The 23,279-nt window shown below is 46.3% G+C and overlaps 1 protein-coding gene and 1 long non-coding RNA gene across 3 annotated transcripts in view; both read right to left on the bottom strand.

Moving 5' to 3' along the window:
* LOC144754050 (class I histocompatibility antigen, F10 alpha chain-like) overlaps positions 1-23,279 on the bottom strand; it is a 323,147-nt gene that overhangs the window by 84,677 nt on the left and 215,191 nt on the right. The window lies entirely within an intron of this gene.
* On the bottom strand, positions 62-4,070 carry LOC144752885 (uncharacterized). The gene is made up of 3 exons (XR_013594132.1): positions 3,967-4,070; positions 2,864-2,971; positions 62-2,108 (listed from the first exon to the last, which is right to left on the bottom strand). It is a non-coding gene; the product is annotated as an uncharacterized LOC144752885 (long non-coding RNA).

The following is a 23,279-nucleotide window of genomic DNA, read 5'->3' as shown; positions in this document are numbered from 1 at the left end:
CAAACAATTAGATCGAAAACAATCACTTTGGAAAAAATAAGTGGTGAGAAAGGATAGATAATTTGAATGTTTACGTTCAAAATGTTTTCACAACATTTTTGTACGACTTACAGTGTAATGAATATTATCAAAATTTGGGGAAAATAAAGAGATAAAAAATTATTAAAGTAAATAAATGTTCTTTAGAATATGAGACATATTCCTGTTAAAATATCTTGGAACCCGAGACATAATTAAAAAAATTTTACAAAATAAAAAACCCAATTTAATTAAATTTGAAAAAATAATTTAGGTCAAAGCAGGAAAGTAAAAATGTGGAAAATGATTAGAAATGTAATATGTTAGCTACATTTTCCAGGTAGTCTAATGCCACAGTCACCGAAAATTGTTGAAGTACTCCCAATAGTCTCTCAGACATTTCCTTAGCTTGCTTAGAAGGTCGTGGATTTAGGCTACCTGTTAATGCTTGAGCAAGTCTCATCTCTTGAAAACTTTGCTCCTTCTTCAAAGTTTTCAAAAAAGAGTAGAAATTTGGATGATGTTTTCCAATCGTATGACTGAAGGAGTTATGCCATCCCTCTATAGCATTGTTTGTTTTAGCACCTCCTTCCAAGCAGGTTGAGTAGCAGTTCCACCACTCCACATGGAAACGTGGCTTCCTCCTGCGACCCGATCGGCTTAGATGACCAATCCATGTGTCTTCAAAGTAATTTAACAAGGGAGCCAATTTTTCCTCATTTTCGACATAATATTCTGATTCAGAAATTGCAGTGTAGTACTCGTCTACACTTTCAGGAGGTACAAAACAAAGTGCTGTTAATTTTTTTAATTCAAATTGCAGTTTACTATCTGAGCAGTAATCTGTAACCAGGGATGTTTTTTGTAACTTACGCCAATATGCCTGCGAAAAATGAAAAAAACACCCCTGAATTTGGGTATCCACGTACAATTTGTTGATCACATTGATCATAGTCAATTCGAAATCAATGATGATTTTTCGAGGACTTTTGCCAGAAGTTTTGTCTTTAATCACTGTTAAAAATTCAGTGTAGGTTGCCGATTGCTTATCTGGTAGTAAACTGTATACTAAGGGTACTACATTTGAGTTAATTTGAGCATGAATGCTGTAAATTTGAGTGAATGGATGGGGTGTACATTTAAACGTTCCATCCATCATCCAAATTTCAGTATTCTCTAACTTAAAAAGGTTGCGGGGAGTACTAAAAATTAAAATACGTTTAAGAGGGTTTTCATTGTCATAGAGTAAGAAAGGTTCATTAGAGAAAGACAGAGTAAGGTCATGAGGAATAGTTATGTAAATGTAAATGTAAATGTAAATGTACATGGATTTGTATAGCGCAAATCACCACTGGTTTCTAAGCGCTTGCTTAGGGAACCCGTCCTGGTATTCCCCTGTGAGATACTCCGGCAGGGTATCCGCAAGGTGAAAGCCAGGCATCCCGCCGCGAGGGGCCGTTGTGGAGATTAAGCAATCTATTGCCCAGAGTCGCAGAGTGTGAACCCATGAATCGATTAGGCACCGGAGCGAGAATTGTCGAGTCCACGGACATTTTAGGACTCAAGACCCCGCCGAGCCGGGAATTGAACCCTGGTCCCGGGCTGACCTCTGCTTCCAGGTCTGCCTCCTCTAACCAGTGAGCCACACTTCTCCACGTTATGTCAGCAAAAGTTTGAGGAGTAACTGTGTGTGTGTTACTTGCCTGCTTTTTACGTTGAATAATTCTACGCAAATTGGGTATCATAGGCATGTTACAAGCAATATGTCCAGGGACATGCTGGGCAACCTCTCTTAATATTGAACCAGGAGTTTCATTGGAGGTGGATGCAATATCTTTCATCTCATTAATTGTTTGACGTACTTCAATCTCCATTGCAGAGGCAGAGTGGTTATGGTCAGTGGTATTTACTACGATGTCACCAATAGTAACTGCTCTGCCGCTGCAACGGGAAGAATAATATTTCACACACCTCCAATGTTTCCTTGGTTCACTTAATCTTTCATTACAATATATATATCCACAATGCTGTAGAAGTCTGTTCCCTTTCCTTGATTTTATATAGGATGCTGTGGCTTGGCTTGACATTATCTGTTGAAGAAAAAAAAAAAAAGAAAATGTTTAAGTTTTATATATATATATGTTTGATTTCATAGAAAATGATACATTTGTTGTGTTAAAAGGAAATTTGAGAGTTAATTTAGTAATTGGCACCCCTACAGTATCCAGCAATTATTTTACTGTTGCACTTTCCTGGAGTTGGAATAGTAATTGCAACCCCTACACTATCCAGCACTTACCCTACTGATGCACTTTCCTGGAGTTAGATTATTAAGTGACATCCCTACACTATCCAGCACTTGCCTTACTGATGCACTCTCCAGGAGTTGGAATAGTAATTGGAACCCCTACACTATCCAGCACTTACCCTACTGATGCACTTTCCTGGAGTTAGATTATTAAGTGACACCCGTACACTATCCAGCACTTGCCCTACTGATGCACTTTCCTGGTGTTGGAATAGTAATTGGAACCCCTACACTATCCAGCACTTACCCTACTGATGCACTTTCCTGGAGTTAGAATAGTAATTGGAACCCCTACACTATCCAGCACTTACCCTACTGATGCACTTTCCTTGAGTTTGAATAGTAATTGGAACCCCTACACTATCCAGCACTTACCATACTGATGCACTTTTATAGAGTTAGAATAGTAAGTGGCACTTTAACACTATTCAGCACTTACCAGAATTTAGCACTTTTTCTGTGTTTCATTAAAAATGTATATATCTATTTATTTGGTTAGAAATATGTGATGTACAGTTGAGTTTTCTGATAAATGACCTTGGGTTTTTGTTGTTTGCTTCTTGCTGCTCTTCCTGGTCTTCTACTTTTTGTTTCTTTTACTTCTTGGATGTTTTTTTCCTGTGGTTTGGATGTTCTAGGTGAATTCTAAAATACAAAATCGAGATTGTATCAAATGTTTTACACATGTTTCATGTAATTTATTATTTCTTACATTTACTGTACTTTTTTGGATTTAGAATAATAAGTAGCATTCCTACACTATCCAGCACTTACCCTACTCATGCACTTTCATGGAGTTAGATTATTAAGTCACACCCCTACAGTATTCAGCACTTGCCCTAATGATGCACTTTACTGGAGTTGGAATAGTAATTAGAACCCCTACACTATCCAGCACTTACCCTACCGATGCACTTTCCTGGAGTTAGATTATTAAGTGATACTCCTACACTATCCAGCACTTGCCCTACTAAAGCACTTTCCTGGAGTTAGAATAGTAATTGGAACCCCTACACTATCCAGCACTTACCCTACTGATGCACTTTTCTGGAGTTAGATTATTAAGTGATACCCCTACACTATCCAGCACTTGCCCTACTAATGCACTTTCCTGGAGTTAGAATAGTAATTGGAACCCCTACACTATCCAGCACTTACCATACTGATGCACTTTCCTGGAGTTAGATTATTAAGTGATACCCCTACAATATCCAGCACTTGCCCTACTAATGCACTTTCCTGGAGTTAGAATAGTAATTGGAACCCCTACACTATCCAGCACTTATCCTACTGATGCACTTTCCTGGAGTTAGATTATTAAGTGATACCCCTACAATATCCAGCACTTGCCCTACTAATGCACTTTCCTGGAGTTAGAATAGTAATTGGAACCCCTACACTATCCAGCACTTACCTTACTGATGCACTTTCCTTGAGTTTGAATAGTAATTGGAACCCCTACACTATCCTGCACTTACCATACTGATGCACTTTTATAGAGTTAGAATAGTAAGTGGCACTTTAACACTATTCAGCACTTACCAGAATTTAGCACTTTTTCTGTGTTTCATTAAAAATGTATATATCTATTTATTTGGTTAGAAATATGTGATTTACAGTTGACTTTTCTGATAAATTACCTTGGGTTTTTGTTGTTTGCTTCTTGCTGCTCTTCCTGGTCTTCTACTTTTTGTTTCTTTTACTTCTTGGATGTTTTTTTCCTGTGGTTTGGATGTTCTAGGTGAATTCTAAAATACAAAATCGAGATTGTATCAAATGTTTTACACATGTTTCATGTAATTTATTATTTCTTACATTTAATGTACTTTTTTGGATTTAGAATAATAAGTAGCATTCCTACACTATCCAGTACTTACCCTACTCATGCACTGTCATGGAGTTAGATTATTAAGTCACACCCCTACAGTATCCAGCACCTGCCCTAATGATGCACTTTACTGGAGTTGGAATAGTAATTAAAACCCCTACACTATCCAGCACTTACCCTACTGATGCACTTTCCTGGAGTTAGATTATTAAGTGATACCCGTACACTATCCAGCACTTGCCCTACTAAAGCACTTTCCTGGAGTTAGAATAGTAATTGGAACCCCTACACTATCCAGCACTTACCCTACTAATGCACTTTTCTGGAGTTAGATTATTAAGTGATACCCCTACACTATCCAGCACTTGCCCTACTAATGCACTTTCCTGGAGTTAGAATAGTAATTGGAACCCCTACACTATCCAGCACTTACCCTACTGATGCACTTTCCTGGAGTTTGAATAGTAATTGGAACCCCTACACTATCCAGCACTTACCCTACTGATGCACTTTCCTGGAGTTAGATTATTAAGTGATACCCCTACAATATCCAGCACTTGCCCTACTAATGCACTTTCTTGGAGTTAGAATAGTAATTGGAACCCCTACACTATCCAGCACTTACCCTACTGATGCACTTTCCTGGAGTTAGATTATTAAGTGACACCCCTACACTATCCAACACTTGCCTTACTGATGCACTTTCATGGAGTTGGAATAGTAATTGGAACCCCTACACTATCCAGCACTTACCATACTGATGCACTTTCCTGGAGTTAGATTATTAAGTGACACCCCTACACTATTCAGCACTTGCTCTACTGATGAACTCTCCTGGAGTTGGAATAGTAATTGGAACCCCTACACTATCCAGCACTTATCCTGCTGATGCACTTTCCTGGAGTTAGATTATTAAGTGACACCCCTACACTATCCGGCACTTGCTCTACTGTTGCACTTTCCTGGAGTTGGAATAGTAATTGGAACCCCTACACTATCCAGCACTTACCCTACTGATGCACTTTCCTGGAGTTAGATTATTAAATGACACCCCTACACTATCCAACACTTGCTCTACTGATGCACTTTACTGGAGTTGGAATAATAATTGGAACCCCTACACTATCCAGCACTTACCATACTGATGTACTTTCCTGGAGTTAGATTATTAAGTGACACCCCTACTCTATCCAGCACTTACCCTACTCATGCACTCTCATGGAGTTGGAATAGTAATTGGAACCCCTACACTATCCAGCACTTACACTACTGATGCACTTTCCTGGATTTTGAATAGTAATTGGAACCCCTACACTATCCAGCACTTATCCTACTTATGCACTTTCCTGGATTTAGATTATTAAGTGACACCCCTACAATATCCAGCAATTGAATTACTGATGTACTTTACTGGAGTTGTAATGGTAAGTGGAACCCCTACACTATCCAGCACTTACCATACTGATGCACTTTCCTGGAGTTGGAATGGTAATTGGAATCCCTAGACTATCCAGCACTTACCCTACTGATGTAATTTTATTGACTTAGAATAGTAAATGTCACTTATACACTATTCAGCACTTACCAGAATCTAGCACTTTTTCTGTTTCATTAAAAATGTATATATATATTTTTTTGGTTATAATTATGTCTTTAACAGGTAACTTTTATAATAAATTACCTTGGTTTTTTGTTGTTTGATTCTTGCTGCTCTTCCTGAGGTATATTTTCAGTTTGACTCTTATTTGGAGGTCCTCAAAAGATAAATTTCAGTTCCTAAAATGAATGTAACATTTCTTTACTTATAAATTAGAAATATTTCAAAGATACTGAGAAGTTTATGATCGGTTTTTTGTTTTCAGAAATACATTTATATATGTAATAATTTTTAATAATTTACCTTTCGGAAATATTTGACTTTTTGGAGAAACTGGAAACGATATTTTTCGTAAACCTAGTTGGTTTATCTATGTGAAGAAAATTAAAATATAGTTTTGAATTATTTTTTACTAAGGTTTCTGTAATAATTATTATCGTTTTTAGTTACATTGCTGAAATAAATACCTTAATATCAGACGCTTTCACATATGTTGATTAGTTGACAATAAGCTTTTAATGAGAAGAAGCTTATGTATGAGTGTTATTTCTTTGGAGAACTGTTAGTAAAAATAAATTAACTTTGTTTAAAAATACGTTTTCAGAATTTTTGCAAAACATTACTAGCACATGAAAATCAAATATCGTTTGTATACAAAATTCATTTATAGTTTCATTGGTATATTGAGAGATTTTTGAAAAGCAAAAAGGGTATTTTATGAAATAATGGCTAATATGGTAATAGTATTCATGTTCTTTAAATTATAATTTTTAAATTAAGGTGATTAAATCTTCTACTTCAAAATTTATTAATTATATAATAAGTACTTACATGAACATTCATGAATAAACGCTATAAAGTTGGCTACTGCTGCTATGTAGTTCAAGAGGTCAGACAGTCATAAGTTCACGTCTGCTTACTCTGGGAGTTGATAATCAACTGAAAGTAAAATGGTGTCTTCCTTCTATTTATATGTTTCACAGAATAGCATCAATAATTTTTTTAATTACAACGTTACACTTCTAATTTTATATTAAGTGTTATAATGTGGAAACGTTAAATTTAAAATGTTTGTTTATGATGTGTTCTTTTCTGAATTTCGTCCCGTTTTTGGCATCCATTTTGAGAGTTGTGTTTATCTTTAAGGTTATGGAAATAGATGATGGACTTCTTTTTTGAAATAACTCATTAAAATGGCGGATTTATACCCAAAAATTTAATAGCGTTGATATGTAATGTTTATTTGTCATTTTTATAACTAACTTTCTGGGTTTTAAGAACCGTTTTAAAAAAAAATAGAGTTTTTAGTTCAGTAAAATTGGCAAATATTTATAAATGCGAGGAGTAATGTTGGTACTTGAGTATTAATTTTGTTACTCGAGTATTAATTTTGTATGAAAGCGCTATTTCTTGACTATTTACGTGCATTTTGCCTATACATTTTAAAATACTTCCCCACCCAAAACCCCTAATTTCCCTGCATCCCGTGACAGATTTAATGCGTTGTTACTCGAGTATTAAAAATGTTACTCGAGTATTAATTTTATAAAAATCGGTATTTTCTGCTTATTTCCGTGCAGTTTATCTCCTCATTTTAAAACACTTCCCCACCCAAAACCCCTAATTTCCCTGCATCCCGTGACATAATTTATATATGAAAAAATATATATTTTTGCGTTGTAAAAGTATGCGTTGTAACAGTATTCGTTGTAAAAGTACTTTTCTATTAATATATATATATTGCGTTGTAATAGTAGTCGTTGTAAAATACTGCGTTGTAGTATACATAGCGTTGTAAAAAATGCGTTGTAAAAACATGCGTTGTAATAGTATGCATTGTAACGTCGTACATCCACAAATACACATAACCTATCACAGGCAGGCCTAGGAGCGCACACACACCTGAGGACACCCTCGCAGGTGATAGTGTGCTTTACAAATACACATTGCAAAAACAACAAGTGATGGACTGAATGTGGATCAATGTCACACACTCCCCCAGTCAAAAGATCTGGGCCCAAATCCATCGTTTTTTTGCACTCCACACCACCCTGGGTTAGACAATGGCGATATGCAAATCAGCTCTGACCCTGTTGCCCCATGGGAACAGTCCAGTCCGAACTACAAAAGCCATGTCCTTCCCAGAACGGAATCAAGCATCCGAGGACCGGACCGGTTTCGAGGTAACACCTCTCTTCAGCCCGGCTAGCTTGACTCCAAGTGGTGTGGAGTGCCTGGGACCCACGTCTGGGCATCCCCAGCGCACTTAGGGCGGCAATTGCAAAAACAACAAGTGATGGACTGAATGTGGATCAATGTCACACACTCCCCCAGTCAAAAGATCTGGGCCCAAATCCATCGTTTTTTTGCACTCCACACCACCCTGGGTTAGACAATGGCGATATGCAAATCAGCTCTGACCCTGTTGCCCCATGGGAACAGTCCAGTCCGAACTACAAAAGCCATGTCCTTCCCAGAACGGAATCAAGCATCCGAGGACCGGACCGGTTTCGAGGTAACACCTCTCTTCAGCCCGGCTAGCTTGACTCCAAGTGGTGTGGAGTGCCTGGGACCCACGTCTGGGCATCCCCAGCGCACTTAGGGCGGCAATTGCAAAAACAACAAGTGATGGACTGAATGTGGATCAATGTCACACACTCCCCCAGTCAAAAGATCTGGGCCCAAATCCATCGTTTTTTTGCACTCCACACCACCCTGGGTTAGACAATGGCGATATGCAAATCAGCTCTGACCCTGTTGCCCCATGGGAACAGTCCAGTCCGAACTACAAAAGCCATGTCCTTCCCAGAACGGAATCAAGCATCCGAGGACCGGACCGGTTTCGAGGTAACACCTCTCTTCAGCCCGGCTAGCTTGACTCCAAGTGGTGTGGAGTGCCTGGGACCCACGTCTGGGCATCCCCAGCGCACTTAGGGCGGCAATTGCAAAAATAACAAGTGATGGACTGAATGTGGATCAATGTCACACACTCCCCCAGTCAAAAGATCTGGGCCCAAATCCATCGTTTTTTTGCACTCCACACCACCCTGGGTTAGACAATGGCGATATGCAAATCAGCTCTGACCCTGTTGCCCCATGGGAACAGTCCAGTCCGAACTACAAAAGCCATGTCCTTCCCAGAACGGAATCAAGCATCCGAGGACCGGACCGGTTTCGAGGTAACACCTCTCTTCAGCCCGGCTAGCTTGACTCCAAGTGGTGTGGAGTGCCTGGGACCCACGTCTGGGCATCCCCAGCGCACTTAGGGCGGCAATTGCAAAAACAACAAGTGATGGACTGAATGTGGATCAATGTCACACACTCCCCCAGTCAAAAGATCTGGGCCCAAATCCATCGTTTTTTTGCACTCCACACCACCCTGGGTTAGACAATGGCGATATGCAAATCAGCTCTGACCCTGTTGCCCCATGGGAACAGTCCAGTCCGAACTACAAAAGCCATGTCCTTCCCAGAACGGAATCAAGCATCCGAGGACCGGACCGGTTTCGAGGTAACACCTCTCTTCAGCCCGGCTAGCTTGACTCCAAGTGGTGTGGAGTGCCTGGGACCCACGTCTGGGCATCCCCAGCGCACTTAGGGCGGCAATTGCAAAAACAACAAGTGATGGACTGAATGTGGATCAATGTCACACACTCCCCCAGTCAAAAGATCTGGGCCCAAATCCATCGTTTTTTTGCACTCCACACCACCCTGGGTTAGACAATGGCGATATGCAAATCAGCTCTGACCCTGTTGCCCCATGGGAACAGTCCAGTCCGAACTACAAAAGCCATGTCCTTCCCAGAACGGAATCAAGCATCCGAGGACCGGACCGGTTTCGAGGTAACACCTCTCTTCAGCCCGGCTAGCTTGACTCCAAGTGGTGTGGAGTGCCTGGGACCCACGTCTGGGCATCCCCAGCGCACTTAGGGCGGCAATTGCAAAAACAACAAGTGATGGACTGAATGTGGATCAATGTCACACACTCCCCCAGTCAAAAGATCTGGGCCCAAATCCATCGTTTTTTTGCACTCCACACCACCCTGGGTTAGACAATGGCGATATGCAAATCAGCTCTGACCCTGTTGCCCCATGGGAACAGTCCAGTCCGAACTACAAAAGCCATGTCCTTCCCAGAACGGAATCAAGCATCCGAGGACCGGACCGGTTTCGAGGTAACACCTCTCTTCAGCCCGGCTAGCTTGACTCCAAGTGGTGTGGAGTGCCTGGGACCCACGTCTGGGCATCCCCAGCGCACTTAGGGCGGCAATTGCAAAAACAACAAGTGATGGACTGAATGTGGATCAATGTCACACACTCCCCCAGTCAAAAGATCTGGGCCCAAATCCATCGTTTTTTTGCACTCCACACCACCCTGGGTTAGACAATGGCGATATGCAAATCAGCTCTGACCCTGTTGCCCCATGGGAACAGTCCAGTCCGAACTACAAAAGCCATGTCCTTCCCAGAACGGAATCAAGCATCCGAGGACCGGACCGGTTTCGAGGTAACACCTCTCTTCAGCCCGGCTAGCTTGACTCCAAGTGGTGTGGAGTGCCTGGGACCCACGTCTGGGCATTACAAATACACATAACCTATCACAGGAAGGCCTAGGCACACACACCTGAGGACACCCTCGCAGGTGATAGTGTGCTTTACAAATACACATAACCTATCACAGGCAGACCTAGGAGCACACACCTGAGGACACCCTCGCAGGTGAAAGTGAGCTTTACAAATACACATAACCTATCACAGGCAGGCCTATGCACACACACACACACACCTGTGGACACCCTCGCAGGTGATAGTGAGCTTTACAAATACACATAACCTATCACAGGCAGGCCTAGGCGCACACACCTGAGGACACCCTCGCAGGTGATAGTGTGCTTTACAAATACACATAACCTATCACAGGCAGGCCTAGGCGCACACACCTGAGGACACCCTCGCAGGTGATAGTGTGCTTTACAAATACACATAACCTATCACAGGCAGGCCTAGGCACACACACACCTGAGGACACCCTCGCAGGTGATAGTGTGCTTTACAAATACACATAACCTATCACAGGCAGGCCTAGGCGCACACACACCGGAGGACACCCTCGCAGGTGATAGTGTGCTTTACAAATACACATAACCTATCACAGGCAGGCCTAGGAACACACACATGAAGACACCCTCGCAGGTGAGAGTGTGCTTTACAAATACACATAACCTATCACAGGCAGGCCTAGGAGCACACACACCGGAGGACACCCTCGCAGGTGATAGTGTGCTTTACAAATACACATAACCTATGACAGGCAGGCCTATGCACACACACACCGGAGGACACCCTCACAGGTGATAGTGTGCTTTACAAATACACATAACCTATCACATGCAGGCCTAGGCACACACACCTGAGGACACCCTCGCAGGTGAAAGTGAGCTTTACAAATACACATAACCTATCACAGGCAGGCCTAGGCGCACACACACCTGAGGATACCCTCGCAGGTGATAGTGTGCTTTACAAATACACATAACCTATCACAGGCAGGCCTAGGTGCACACACACCTGAGGACACCCTCGCAGGTGAGAGTGTGCTTTACAAATACACATAACCTACCCCAGGCAGACCTAGACGCACACACACCTGAGGACACCCTCGCAGGTGATAGTGTGCTTTACAAATACACATAACCTATCACAGGCAGGCCTAGGCGCGCACCTGAGGACACCCTCGCAGGTGATAGTGTGCTTTACAAATACACATAACCTATCACATGCAGGCCTAGGCACACATACACCTGAGGACACCCTCGCAGGTGATAGTGTGCTTTACAAATACACATAACCTATCACATGCAGGCCTAGGCGCGCACACCTGAGGACACCCTCGCAGGTGAGAGTGTGCTTTATAAATACACATAACCTATCACAGGCAGGCCTAGGCGCACACACCTAAGTACACCCTCGCAGGTGAGAGTGTGCTTTACAAATACACATAACCTATCACAGGCAGGCCTAGGCGCACACCAGAGGACACCCTCGCAGGTGATAGTTTGCTTTACAAATACACATAACCTATCACAGGCAGGCCTAGGCGCACACACCTGAGGACACCCTCGCAGGTGATAGTTTGCTTTACAAATACACATAACCTATCACAGGCAGGCCTAGGCGCACACCTGAGGACACCCTCGCAGGTGATAGTTTGCTTTACAAATACACATAACCTATCACAGGCAGGCCTAGGCGCACACCAGAGGACACCCTCGCAGGTGATAGTTTGCTTTACAAATACACATAACCTATCACAGGCAGGCCTAGGCGCACACACCTGAGGACACCCTCGCAGGTGATAGTTTGCTTTACAAATACACATAACCTATCACAGGCAGGCCTAGGCGCACACCTGAGGACACCCTCGCAGGTGATAGTTTGCTTTACAAATACACATAACCTATCACAGGCAGGCCTAGGCGCACACACCTGAGGACACCCTCGCAGGTGATAGTGTGCTTTACAAATACACATAACCTATCACAGGCAGGCCTAGGAGCGCACACACACCTGAGGACACCCTCGCAGGTGATAGTGTGCTTTACAAATACACATAACCTATCACAGGAAGGCCTAGACGCACACACACCTGAGGACACCCTCGCAGGTGATAGCGTGCTTTACAAATACACATAACCTATCACAGGCAGACCTAGGCACACACACACCTGAGGACACCCTCGCAGGTGATAGTGTGCTTTACAAATACACATAACCTATCACAGGCAGGCCTAGGCACACACACCTGAGGACACCCTCGCAGGTGATAGTGTGCTTTACAAATACACATAACCTATCACAGGCAGACCTAGGCACACACACCTGAGGACACCCTCGCAGGTGATAGTGTGCTTTACAAATACACATAACCTCTCACAGGCAGGCCTAGGTGCACACACCTGAGGACACCCTCGCAGGTGATAGTGTGCTTTACAAATACACATAACCTATCACAGGCAGACCTAGGAGCACACACACCGGAGGACACCCTCGCAGGTGAGAGTGTGCTTTACAAATACACATAACCTATCACAGGCAGGCCTAGGCACGCACACACCTGAGGACACCCTCGCAGGTGATAGTGTGCTTTACAAATACACATAACCTATCACAGGCAGGCCTGGGAGCACACACACCGGAGGACACCCTCGCAGGTGAGAGTGTGCTTTACAAATACACATAACCTATCCCAGGCAGGCCTAGGAGCGCACACACACCAGAGGACACCCTCGCAGGTGATAGTGTGCTTTACAAATACACATAACCTATCACAGGCAGGCCTAGGAGCACACACACCGGAGGATACCCTCGCAGGTGATAGTGTGCTTTACAAATACACATAACCTATCACAGGCAGGCCTAGGCACACACACACCTGAGGACACCCTCGCAGGTGATAGTGTGCTTTACAAATACACATAACCTATCACAGGCAGGCCTAGACGCACACACACCGGAGGACACCCTCGCAGGTGATAGTGTGCTTTACAAATACACATAACCTATCACAGGCAGACCTAGGCGCACACACCTGAGGACACCCTCGCAGGTGATAGTGTGCTTTACAAATACACATAACCTATCACAGGCAGGCCTAGGAGCACACACACCGGAGGATACCCTCGCAGGTGATAGTGTGCTTTACAAATACACATAACCTATCACAGGCAGGCCTAGGTGCACACACACCGGAGGATACCCTCGCAGGTGATAGTGTGCTTTACAAATACACATAACCTATCACAGGCAGGCCTAGGCACACACACACCTGAGGACACCCTCGCAGGTGACAGTGTGCTTTACAAATACACATAACCTATCGCAGGAAGGCCTAGGCACACACACCTGAGGACACCCTCGCAGGTGATAGTGTGCTTTACAAATACACATAACCTATCACAGGCAGGCCTAGGCGCGCACACACCTGAGGACACCCTCGCAGGTGAGAGTGTGCTTTACAAATACACATAACCTATCCCAGGCAGGCCTAGGAGCACACACATGAAGACACCCTCGCAGGTGATAGTGTGCTTTACAAATACACATAACCTATCGCAGGAAGGCCTAGGCACACACACCGGAGGATACCCTCACAGGTGATAGTGTGCTTTACAAATACACATAACCTCTCACAGGCAGGCCTAGGCACACACACCTGAGGACACCCTCGCAGGTGATAGTGTGCTTTACAAATACACATAACCTATCACAGGCAGACCTAGGCGCACACACCTGAGGACACCCTCGCAGGTGATAGTGTGCTTTACAAATACACATAACCTATCACAGGCAGGCCTAGGAGCACACACACCGGAGGATACCCTCGCAGGTGATAGTGTGCTTTACAAATACACATAACCTATCACAGGCAGGCCTAGGAGCACACACACCGGAGGATACCCTCGCAGGTGATAGTGTGCTTTACAAATACACATAACCTATCACAGGCAGGCCTAGGAGCACACACACCGGAGGATACCCTCGCAGGTGATAGTGTGCTTTACAAATACACATAACCTATCACAGGCAGGCCTAGGAGCACACACACCGGAGGATACCCTCGCAGGTGATAGTGTGCTTTACAAATACACATAACCTATCACAGGCAGGCCTAGGAGCACACACACCGGAGGATACCCTCACAGGTGATAGTGTGCTTTACAAATACACATAACCTATCACAGGCAGGCCTAGGCACACACACACCTGAGGACACCCTTGCAGGTGACAGTGTGCTTTACAAATACACATAACCTATCACAGGCAGACCTAGGCGCACACACACCGGAGGACACCCTCACAGGTGATAGTGTGCTTTACAAATACACATAACCTATCACAGGCAGGCCTAGGAGCACACACACCGGAGGATACCCTCGCAGGTGATAGTGTGCTTTACAAATACACATAACCTATCACAGGCAGGCCTAGGCACACACACACCTGAGGACACCCTTGCAGGTGACAGTGTGCTTTACAAATACACATAACCTATCGCAGGAAGGCCTAGGCACACACACCTGAGGACACCCTCGCAGGTGATAGTGTGCTTTACAAATACACATAACCTATCACAGGCAGACCTAGGCGCACACACACCGGAGGACACCCTCACAGGTGATAGTGTGCTTTACAAATACACATAACCTATCACAGGCAGGCCTAGGAGCGCACACACACCTGAGGACACCCTCGCAGGTGATAGTGTGCTTTACAAATACACATAACCTGTCACAGGCAGGCCTAGGCACACATACACCTGAGGACACCCTCGCAGGTGATAGTGTGCTTCACAAATACACATAACCTATCACAGGCAGGCCTAGGAGCGCACACACACTGGAGGACACCCTCGCAGGTGATAGTGTGCTTTACAAATACACATAACCTATCACAGGCAGGCCTAGGCGCGCACATAAAAAATAACCTATCACAGGCAGGCCTAGGCGCACACACACCTGCGGACACCCTCGCAGGTGATAGTGTGCTTTGCAAATACACATAACCTATCACAGGCAGGCCTAGGCGCACACACCTGAGGACACCCTCGCAGGTGATAGTGTGCTTTACAAATACACATAACCTATCACAGGCTGGCCTATGCACACACACACCGGAGGACACCCTCACAGGTGATAGTGTGCTTTACAAATACACATAACCTATCACAGGCAGGCCTAGGAGCACACACACCGGAGGATACCCTCACAGGTGATAGTGTGCTTTACAAATACACATAACCTATCACAGGCAGGCCTAGGAGCACACACACCGGAGGACACCCTCACAGGTGATAGTGTGCTTTACAAATACACATAACCTATCACAGGCAGGCCTAGGAGCACACACACCGGAGGACACCCTCACAGGTGATAGTGTGCTTTACAAATACACATAACCTATCACATGCAGGCCTAGACGCACACACACCTGAGGACACCCTCGCAGGTGATAGTGTGCTTTACAAATACACATAACCTATCACAGGCAGGCCTAGGCGCACACACACCTGAGGATACCCTCGCAGGTGATAGTGTGCTTTACAAATACACATAACCTATCACAGGCAGGCCTAGGCACACACACACCTGAGGACACCCTCGCTGGTGATAGTGTGCTTTACAAATACACATAACCTATCCCAGGCAGGCCTAGGCGCACACACACCTGAGGACACCCTCGCAGGTGATAGTGTGCTTTACAAATACACATAACCTATCACAGGCAGGCCTAGGCGCACACACCTGAGGACACCCTCCCAGGTGATAGTGTGCTTTACAAATACACATAACCTATCCCAGGCAGGCCTAGGTGCACACACCTGAGGACACCCTCGCAGGTGATAGTGTGCTTTACAAATACACATAACCTATCACAGGCAGGCCTAGGCGCACACACCTGAGGACACCCTCCCAGGTGATAGTGTGCTTTACAAATACACATAACCTATCACAGGCAGGCCTAGGCACACACACACCTGAGGACACCCTCGCAGGTGATAGTGTGCTTTACAAATACACATAACCTATCACAGGCAGACCTAGACGCACACACACCTGAGGACACCCTCGCAGGTGATAGCGTGCTTTACAAATACACATAACCTATCACAGGCAGACCTAGACGCACACACCTGAGGACTCCCTCCCAGGTGATAGTGTGCTTTACAAATACACATAACCTATCACAGGCAGGCCTAGGCGCACACACACCTGAGGATACCCTCGCAGGTGATAGTGTGCTTTACAAATACACATAACCTATCACAGGCAGGCCTAGGCACACACACACCTGAGGACACCCTCGCTGGTGATAGTGTGCTTTACAAATACACATAACCTATCCCAGGCAGGCCTAGGTGCACACACACCTGAGGACACCCTCGCAGGTGATAGTGTGCTTTACAAATACACATAACCTATCACAGGCAGGCCTAGGAGCGCACACACACCTGAGGACACCTTCGCAGGTGACAGTGTGCTTTACAAATACACATAACCTATCACAGGCAGGCCTAGGCACACACATGAGGACACCCTCGCAGGTGATAGTGTGCTTTACAAATACACATAACCTATCACAGGCAGGCCTAGGCGCACACACCTGAGGACACCCTCCCAGGTGATAGTGTGCTTTACAAATACACATAACCTATCACAGGCAGGCCTAGGCACACACACACCTGAGGACACCCTCGCAGGTGATAGTGTGCTTTACAAATACACATAACCTATCACAGGCAGACCTAGACGCACACACACCTGAGGACACCCTCGCAGGTGATAGCGTGCTTTACAAATACACATAACCTATCACAGGCAGACCTAGACGCACACACACCTGAGGACACCCTCGCAGGTGATAGCGTGCTTTACAAATACACATAACCTATCACAGGCAGGCCTAGGCACACACACACCTGAGGACACCCTCGCAGGTGATAGTGTGCTTTACAAATACACATAACCTATCACAGGCAGGCCTATGCACACACACACCGGAGGACACCCTCGCAGGTGATAGTGAGCTTTACAAATACACATAACCTATCACAGGCAGGCCTGGGCGCACACACACCGGAGGACACCCTCGCAGGTGATAGTGTGCTTTACAAATACACATAACCTATCACAGGCAGGCCTAGGCGCACACACCTGAGGACACCCTCGCAGGTGAGAGTGTGCTTTACAAATACACATAACCGATCACAGGCAGGCCTAGGCGCACACACCTGAGGACAACCTCACAGGTGAAAGTGTGCTTTACAAATACACATAACCTATCACAGGCAGGCCTAGGAGCACACACACCGGAGGACACCCTCGCAGGTGATAGTGTGCTTTACAAATACACATAACCTATCACAGGCAGGCCTAGGAGCACACACACCGGAGGACACCCTCGCAGGTGATAGTGTGCTTTACAAATACACATAACCTATCACAGGCAGGCCTATGCACACACACACCGGAGGACACCCTCACAGGTGATAGTGTGCTTTACAAATACACATAACCTATCACATGCAGGCCTAGGCACACACACCAGAGGACACCCTCGCAGGTGAAAGTGAGCTTTACAAATACACATAACCTATCACAGGCAGGCCTAGGCGCACACACACCTGAGGACACCCTCGCAGGTGAAAGTGAGCTTTTCAAATACACATAACCTATCACAGGCAGGCCTAGGCACACACACCAGAGGACACCCTCACAGGTGATAGTGTGCTTTACAAATACACATAACCTATCACATGCAGGCCTAGGCACACACACCTGAGGATACCCTCGCAAGTGAAAGTGTGCTTTACAAATACACATAACCTATCACAGGCAGGCCTAGGTGCACACACACCTGAGGACACCCTCGCAGGTGAGAGTGTGCTTTACAAATACACATAACCTACCCCAGGCAGACCTAGACGCACACACACCTGAGGACACCCTCGCAGGTGATAGTGTGCTTTACAAATACACATAACCTATCACAGGCAGGCCTAGGAGCACACACATGAAGACACCCTCGCAGGTGATAGTGTGCTTTACAAATACACATAACCTATCACAGGCAGGCCTAGGCGCGCACCTGAGGACACCCTCGCAGGTGATAGTGTGCTTTACAAATACACATAACCTATCACATGCAGGCCTAGGCGCGCACACCTGAGGACACCCTCGCAGGTGAGAGTGTGCTTTATAAATACACATAACCTATCACAGGCAGGCCTAGGCGCACACACCTAAGTACACCCTCGCAGGTGAGAGTGTGCTTTACAAATACACATAACCTATCACAGGCAGGCCTAGGCGCACACACACACCTGAGGACACCCTCGCAGGTGATAGTGTGCTTTACAAATACACATAACCTATCACAGGCAGGCCTAGGCGCACACCAGAGGACACCCTCGCAGGTGAGAGTGTGCTTTACAAATACACATAACCTATCACAGGCAGGCCTAGGCGCACACACCTAAGTACACCCTCGCAGGTGAGAGTGTGCTTTACAAATACACATAACCTATCACAGGCAGGCCTAGGCGCACACACACACCTGAGGACACCCTCGCAGGTGATAGTGTGCTTTACAAATACACATAACCTATCACAGGCAGGCCTAGGCGCACACACACCTGAGGACACCCTCGCAGGTGAGAGTGTGCTTCACAAATACACATAACCTATCCCAGGCAGGCCTAGGCGCACACACATCTGAGGACACGCTCGCAGGTGATAGTGTGCTTCACAAATACACATAACCTATCACAGGCAGGCCTAGGCACACACACCTGAGGACACCCTCGCAGGTGATAGTGTGCTTTACAAATACACATAACCTATCACAGGCAGGCCTAGGAGCACACACATGAAGACACCCTCGCAGGTGAGAGTGTGCTTTACAAATACACATAACCTGTCACAGGCAGGCCTAGGCGCACACACTGGAGGACACCCTTGCTGGTGATAGTGTGCATTACAAATACACATAACCTATCACAGGCAGGCCTAGGCACACACACCTGAGGACACCCTCGCAGGTGAGTGTGCGCTTTACAAATACACATAACCTATCACAGGCAGGCCTAGGCGCGCACCTGAGGACACCCTCGCAGGTGAGAGTGTGCTTTACAAATACACATAACCTATCACAGGCAGGCCTAGGCACACACACACCTGAGGACACCCTCGCAGGTGATAGTGTGCTTTACAAATACACATAACCTATCACAGGCAGGCCTAGGAGCACACACATGAAGACACCCTCGCAGGTGAGAGTGTGCTTTACAAATACACATAACCTGTCACAGGCAGGCCTAGGCGCACACACTGGAGGACACCCTTGCTGGTGATAGTGTGCATTACAAATACACATTACCTATCACAGGCAGGCCTAGGCACACACACCTGAGGACACCCTCGCAGGTGAGAGTGTGCTTTACAAATACACATAACCTATCACAGGCAGACCTAGACGCACACACACCTGAGGACACCCTCGCAGGTGATAGTGTGCTTTACAAATACACATAACCTATCACAGGCAGGCCTAGGCGCACACACCTGAGGACACCCTCGCAGGTGAGACTGTGCTTTACAAATACACATAACCTATCACATGCAGGCCTAGGCACACACACCTGAGGACACCCTCGCAGGTGAAAGTGAGCTTTACAAATACACATAACCTATCACATGCAGGCCTATGCACACACACACCTGAGGACACCCTCGCAGGTGATAGTGTGCTTTACAAATACACATAACCTATCACAGGCAGGCCTAGGCGCACACACCTGAGGACACCCTCGCAGGTGATAGTGTGCTTTACAAATACACATAACCTATCACAGGCAGGCCTAGGAGCACACACATGAAGACACCCTCGCAGGTGAAAGTGAGCTTTACAAATACACATAACCTATCACATGCAGGCCTAGGCACACACACACCTGAGGACACCCTCGCAGGTGACAGTGTGCTTTACAAATACACATAACCTATCACAGGCAGACCTAGGCGCACACACCTGAGGACACCCTCGCAGGTGAGAGTGTGCTTTACAAATACACATAACCTATCCCAGGCAGGCCTAGGCGCACACACCTGAGGACACCCTCGCAGGTGATAGTGTGCTTAACAAATACACATAACCTATCACAGGCAGACCTAGGAGCACACACCGGAGGACACCCTCGCAGGTGACAGTGTGCTTAACAAATACACATAACCTATCACAGGAAGTCCTAGGCGCACACACACCTGAGGACACCCTCGCAGGTGACAGTGTGCTTTACAAATACACATAACCTATCACAGGCAGGCCTAGGAGTGCACACACACCTGAGGACACCCTCGCAGGTGACAGTGTGCTTTACAAATACACATAACCTATCACAGGAAGGCCTAGGCGCACACACCGGAGGACTCCCTCGCAGGTGATAGTGTGCTTTACAAATACACACAACCTATCACAGGCAGGCCGAGGCACACACACCGGAGGACACCCTCGCAGGTGATAGTGTGCTTTACAAATACACATAACCTATCACAGGCAGGCCTAGGCACACACATACCTGAGGACACCCTCGCAGGTGACAGTGTGCTTTACAAATACACATAACCTATCACAGGCAGGCCTAGGAGCACACACATGAAGACACCCTCGCAGGTGAGTGTGCTTTACAAATACACATAACCTGTCACAGGCAGGCCTAGGCGCACACACTGGAGGACACCCTTGCTGGTGATAGTGTGCATTACAAATACACATTACCTATCACAGGCAGGCCTAGGCACACACACCTGAGGACACCCTCGCAGGTGAGAGTGTGCTTTACAAATACACATAACCTATCACAGGCAGACCTAGACGCACACACACCTGAGGACACCCTCGCAGGTGATAGTGTGCGTTACAAATACACATAACCTATCACAGGCAGACCTAGGCGCACACACCTGAGGACACCCTCGCAGGTGACAGTGTGCTTTACAAATACACATAACCTATCCCAGGCAGGCCTAGGCGCACACACACCTGAGGACACCCTCGCAGGTGATAGTGTGCTTAACAAATACACATAACCTATCACAGGAAGGCCTAGGCGCACACACACCTGAGGACACCCTCGCATGTGATAGGTTATGTGTATTTGTAAAGCACACTATCACCTGCGAGGGTGTCCCCAGGTGTGTGTGCTAGGCCTACATGTGATAGGTTATGTGTATTTGTAAAGCACACTCTCACCAGCGAGGGTGTCCTCAGGTGTGTGTGCTAGGCCTACATGTGATAGGTTATGTGTATTTGTAAAGCACACTCTCACCTGCGAGGGTGTCCCCAGGTGTGTGTGCTAAGCCTACATGTGATAGGTTATGTGTATTTGTAAAGCACACTCTCACCTGCGAGGGTGTCCTCAGGTGTGTGTGCCTAGGCCTGCCTGCGATAGGTTATGTGTATTTGCAAAGCACACTATCACCTGCGAGGGTGTCCTCAGGTGTGTGTGTGCTAGGCCTGCCTGTGATAGGTTATGTGTATTTGTAAAGCACACTCTCACCAGCGAGGGTGTCCTCAGGTGTGTGTGCTCCTAGGCCTGCCTGTGATAGGTTATGTGTATTTGTAAAGCACACTATCACCTGCGAGGGTTTCCTCAGGTGTGTGTGTGCCTAGGCCTGCCTGTGATAGGTTATGTGTATTTGTAAAGCACACTATCACCTTCGAGGGTTTCCTCAGGTGTGTGTGTGCCTAGGTCTGCCTGTGATAGGTTATGTGTATTTGTAAAGCACACTATCACCTGTGAGGGTGTCCTCAGGTGTGTGTGTGCCTAGGCCTGCCTGTGATAGGTTATGTGTATTTGTAAAGCACACTATCACCAGCGAGGGTGTCCTCAGGTGTGTGCGCCTAGGCCTGCCTGTGATAGGTTATGTGTATTTGTAAAGCACACTATCACCTGTGAGGGTGTCCTCAGGTGTGTGTGTGCCTAGGCCTGCCTGTGATAGGTTATGTGTATTTGTAAAGCACACTATCACCTGTGAGGGTGTCCTCAGGTGTGTGCGCCTAGGCCTGCCTGTGATAGGTTATGTGTATTTGCAAAGCACACTATCACCTTCGAGGGTTTCCTCAGGTGTGTGTGTGCCTAGGTCTGCCTGTGATAGGTTATGTGTATTTGTAAAGCACACTATCACCTGTGAGGGTGTCCTCAGGTGTGTGTGTGCCTAGGCCTGCCTGTGATAGGTTATGTGTATTTGTAAAGCACACTATCACCAGCGAGGGTGTCCTCAGGTGTGTGCGCCTAGGCCTGCCTGTGATAGGTTATGTGTATTTGTAAAGCACACTATCACCTGTGAGGGTGTCCTCAGGTGTGTGTGTGCCTAGGCCTGCCTGTGATAGGTTATGTGTATTTGTAAAGCACACTATCACCTGTGAGGGTGTCCTCAGGTGTGTGCGCCTAGGCCTGCCTGTGATAGGTTATGTGTATTTGTAAAGCACACTATCACCTGTGAGGGTGTCCTCAGGTGTGTGCGCCTAGGCCTGCCTGTGATAGGGTATGTGTATTTGCAAAGCACACTCTCACCTTCGAGGGTGTCCTCCGGTGTGTGTGCCTACGCCTGCCTGTGATAGGTTATGTGTATTCGTGAAGCACACTCTCACCTGCGAGAGTGTCCTCAGGTGTGTGCGCCTAGGCCTGCCTGTGATAGGTTATGTGTATTTGTAAAGCACACTATCACCTGTGAGGGTGTCCTCAGGTGTGTGTGCGCCTAGGCCTGCCTGTGATAGGTTATGTGTATTTGTAAAGCACACTCTCACCAGCGAGGGTGTCCTCAGGTGTGTGTGCTCCTAGGCCTGCCTGTGATAGGTTATGTGTATTTGTAAAGCACACTATCACCTGCGAGGGTGTCCTCCGGTGTGTGTGCGCCTAGGCCTGCCTGTGATAGGTTATGTGTATTTGTAAAGCACACTATCACCTGCGA

Source organism: Lissotriton helveticus, chromosome 5_1, assembly GCF_964261635.1.
Source record: "Lissotriton helveticus chromosome 5_1, aLisHel1.1, whole genome shotgun sequence".
Lineage (NCBI taxonomy): Eukaryota > Metazoa > Chordata > Amphibia > Caudata > Salamandridae > Lissotriton > Lissotriton helveticus.
This window is presented reverse-complemented; position numbering and strand designations above follow the sequence as displayed.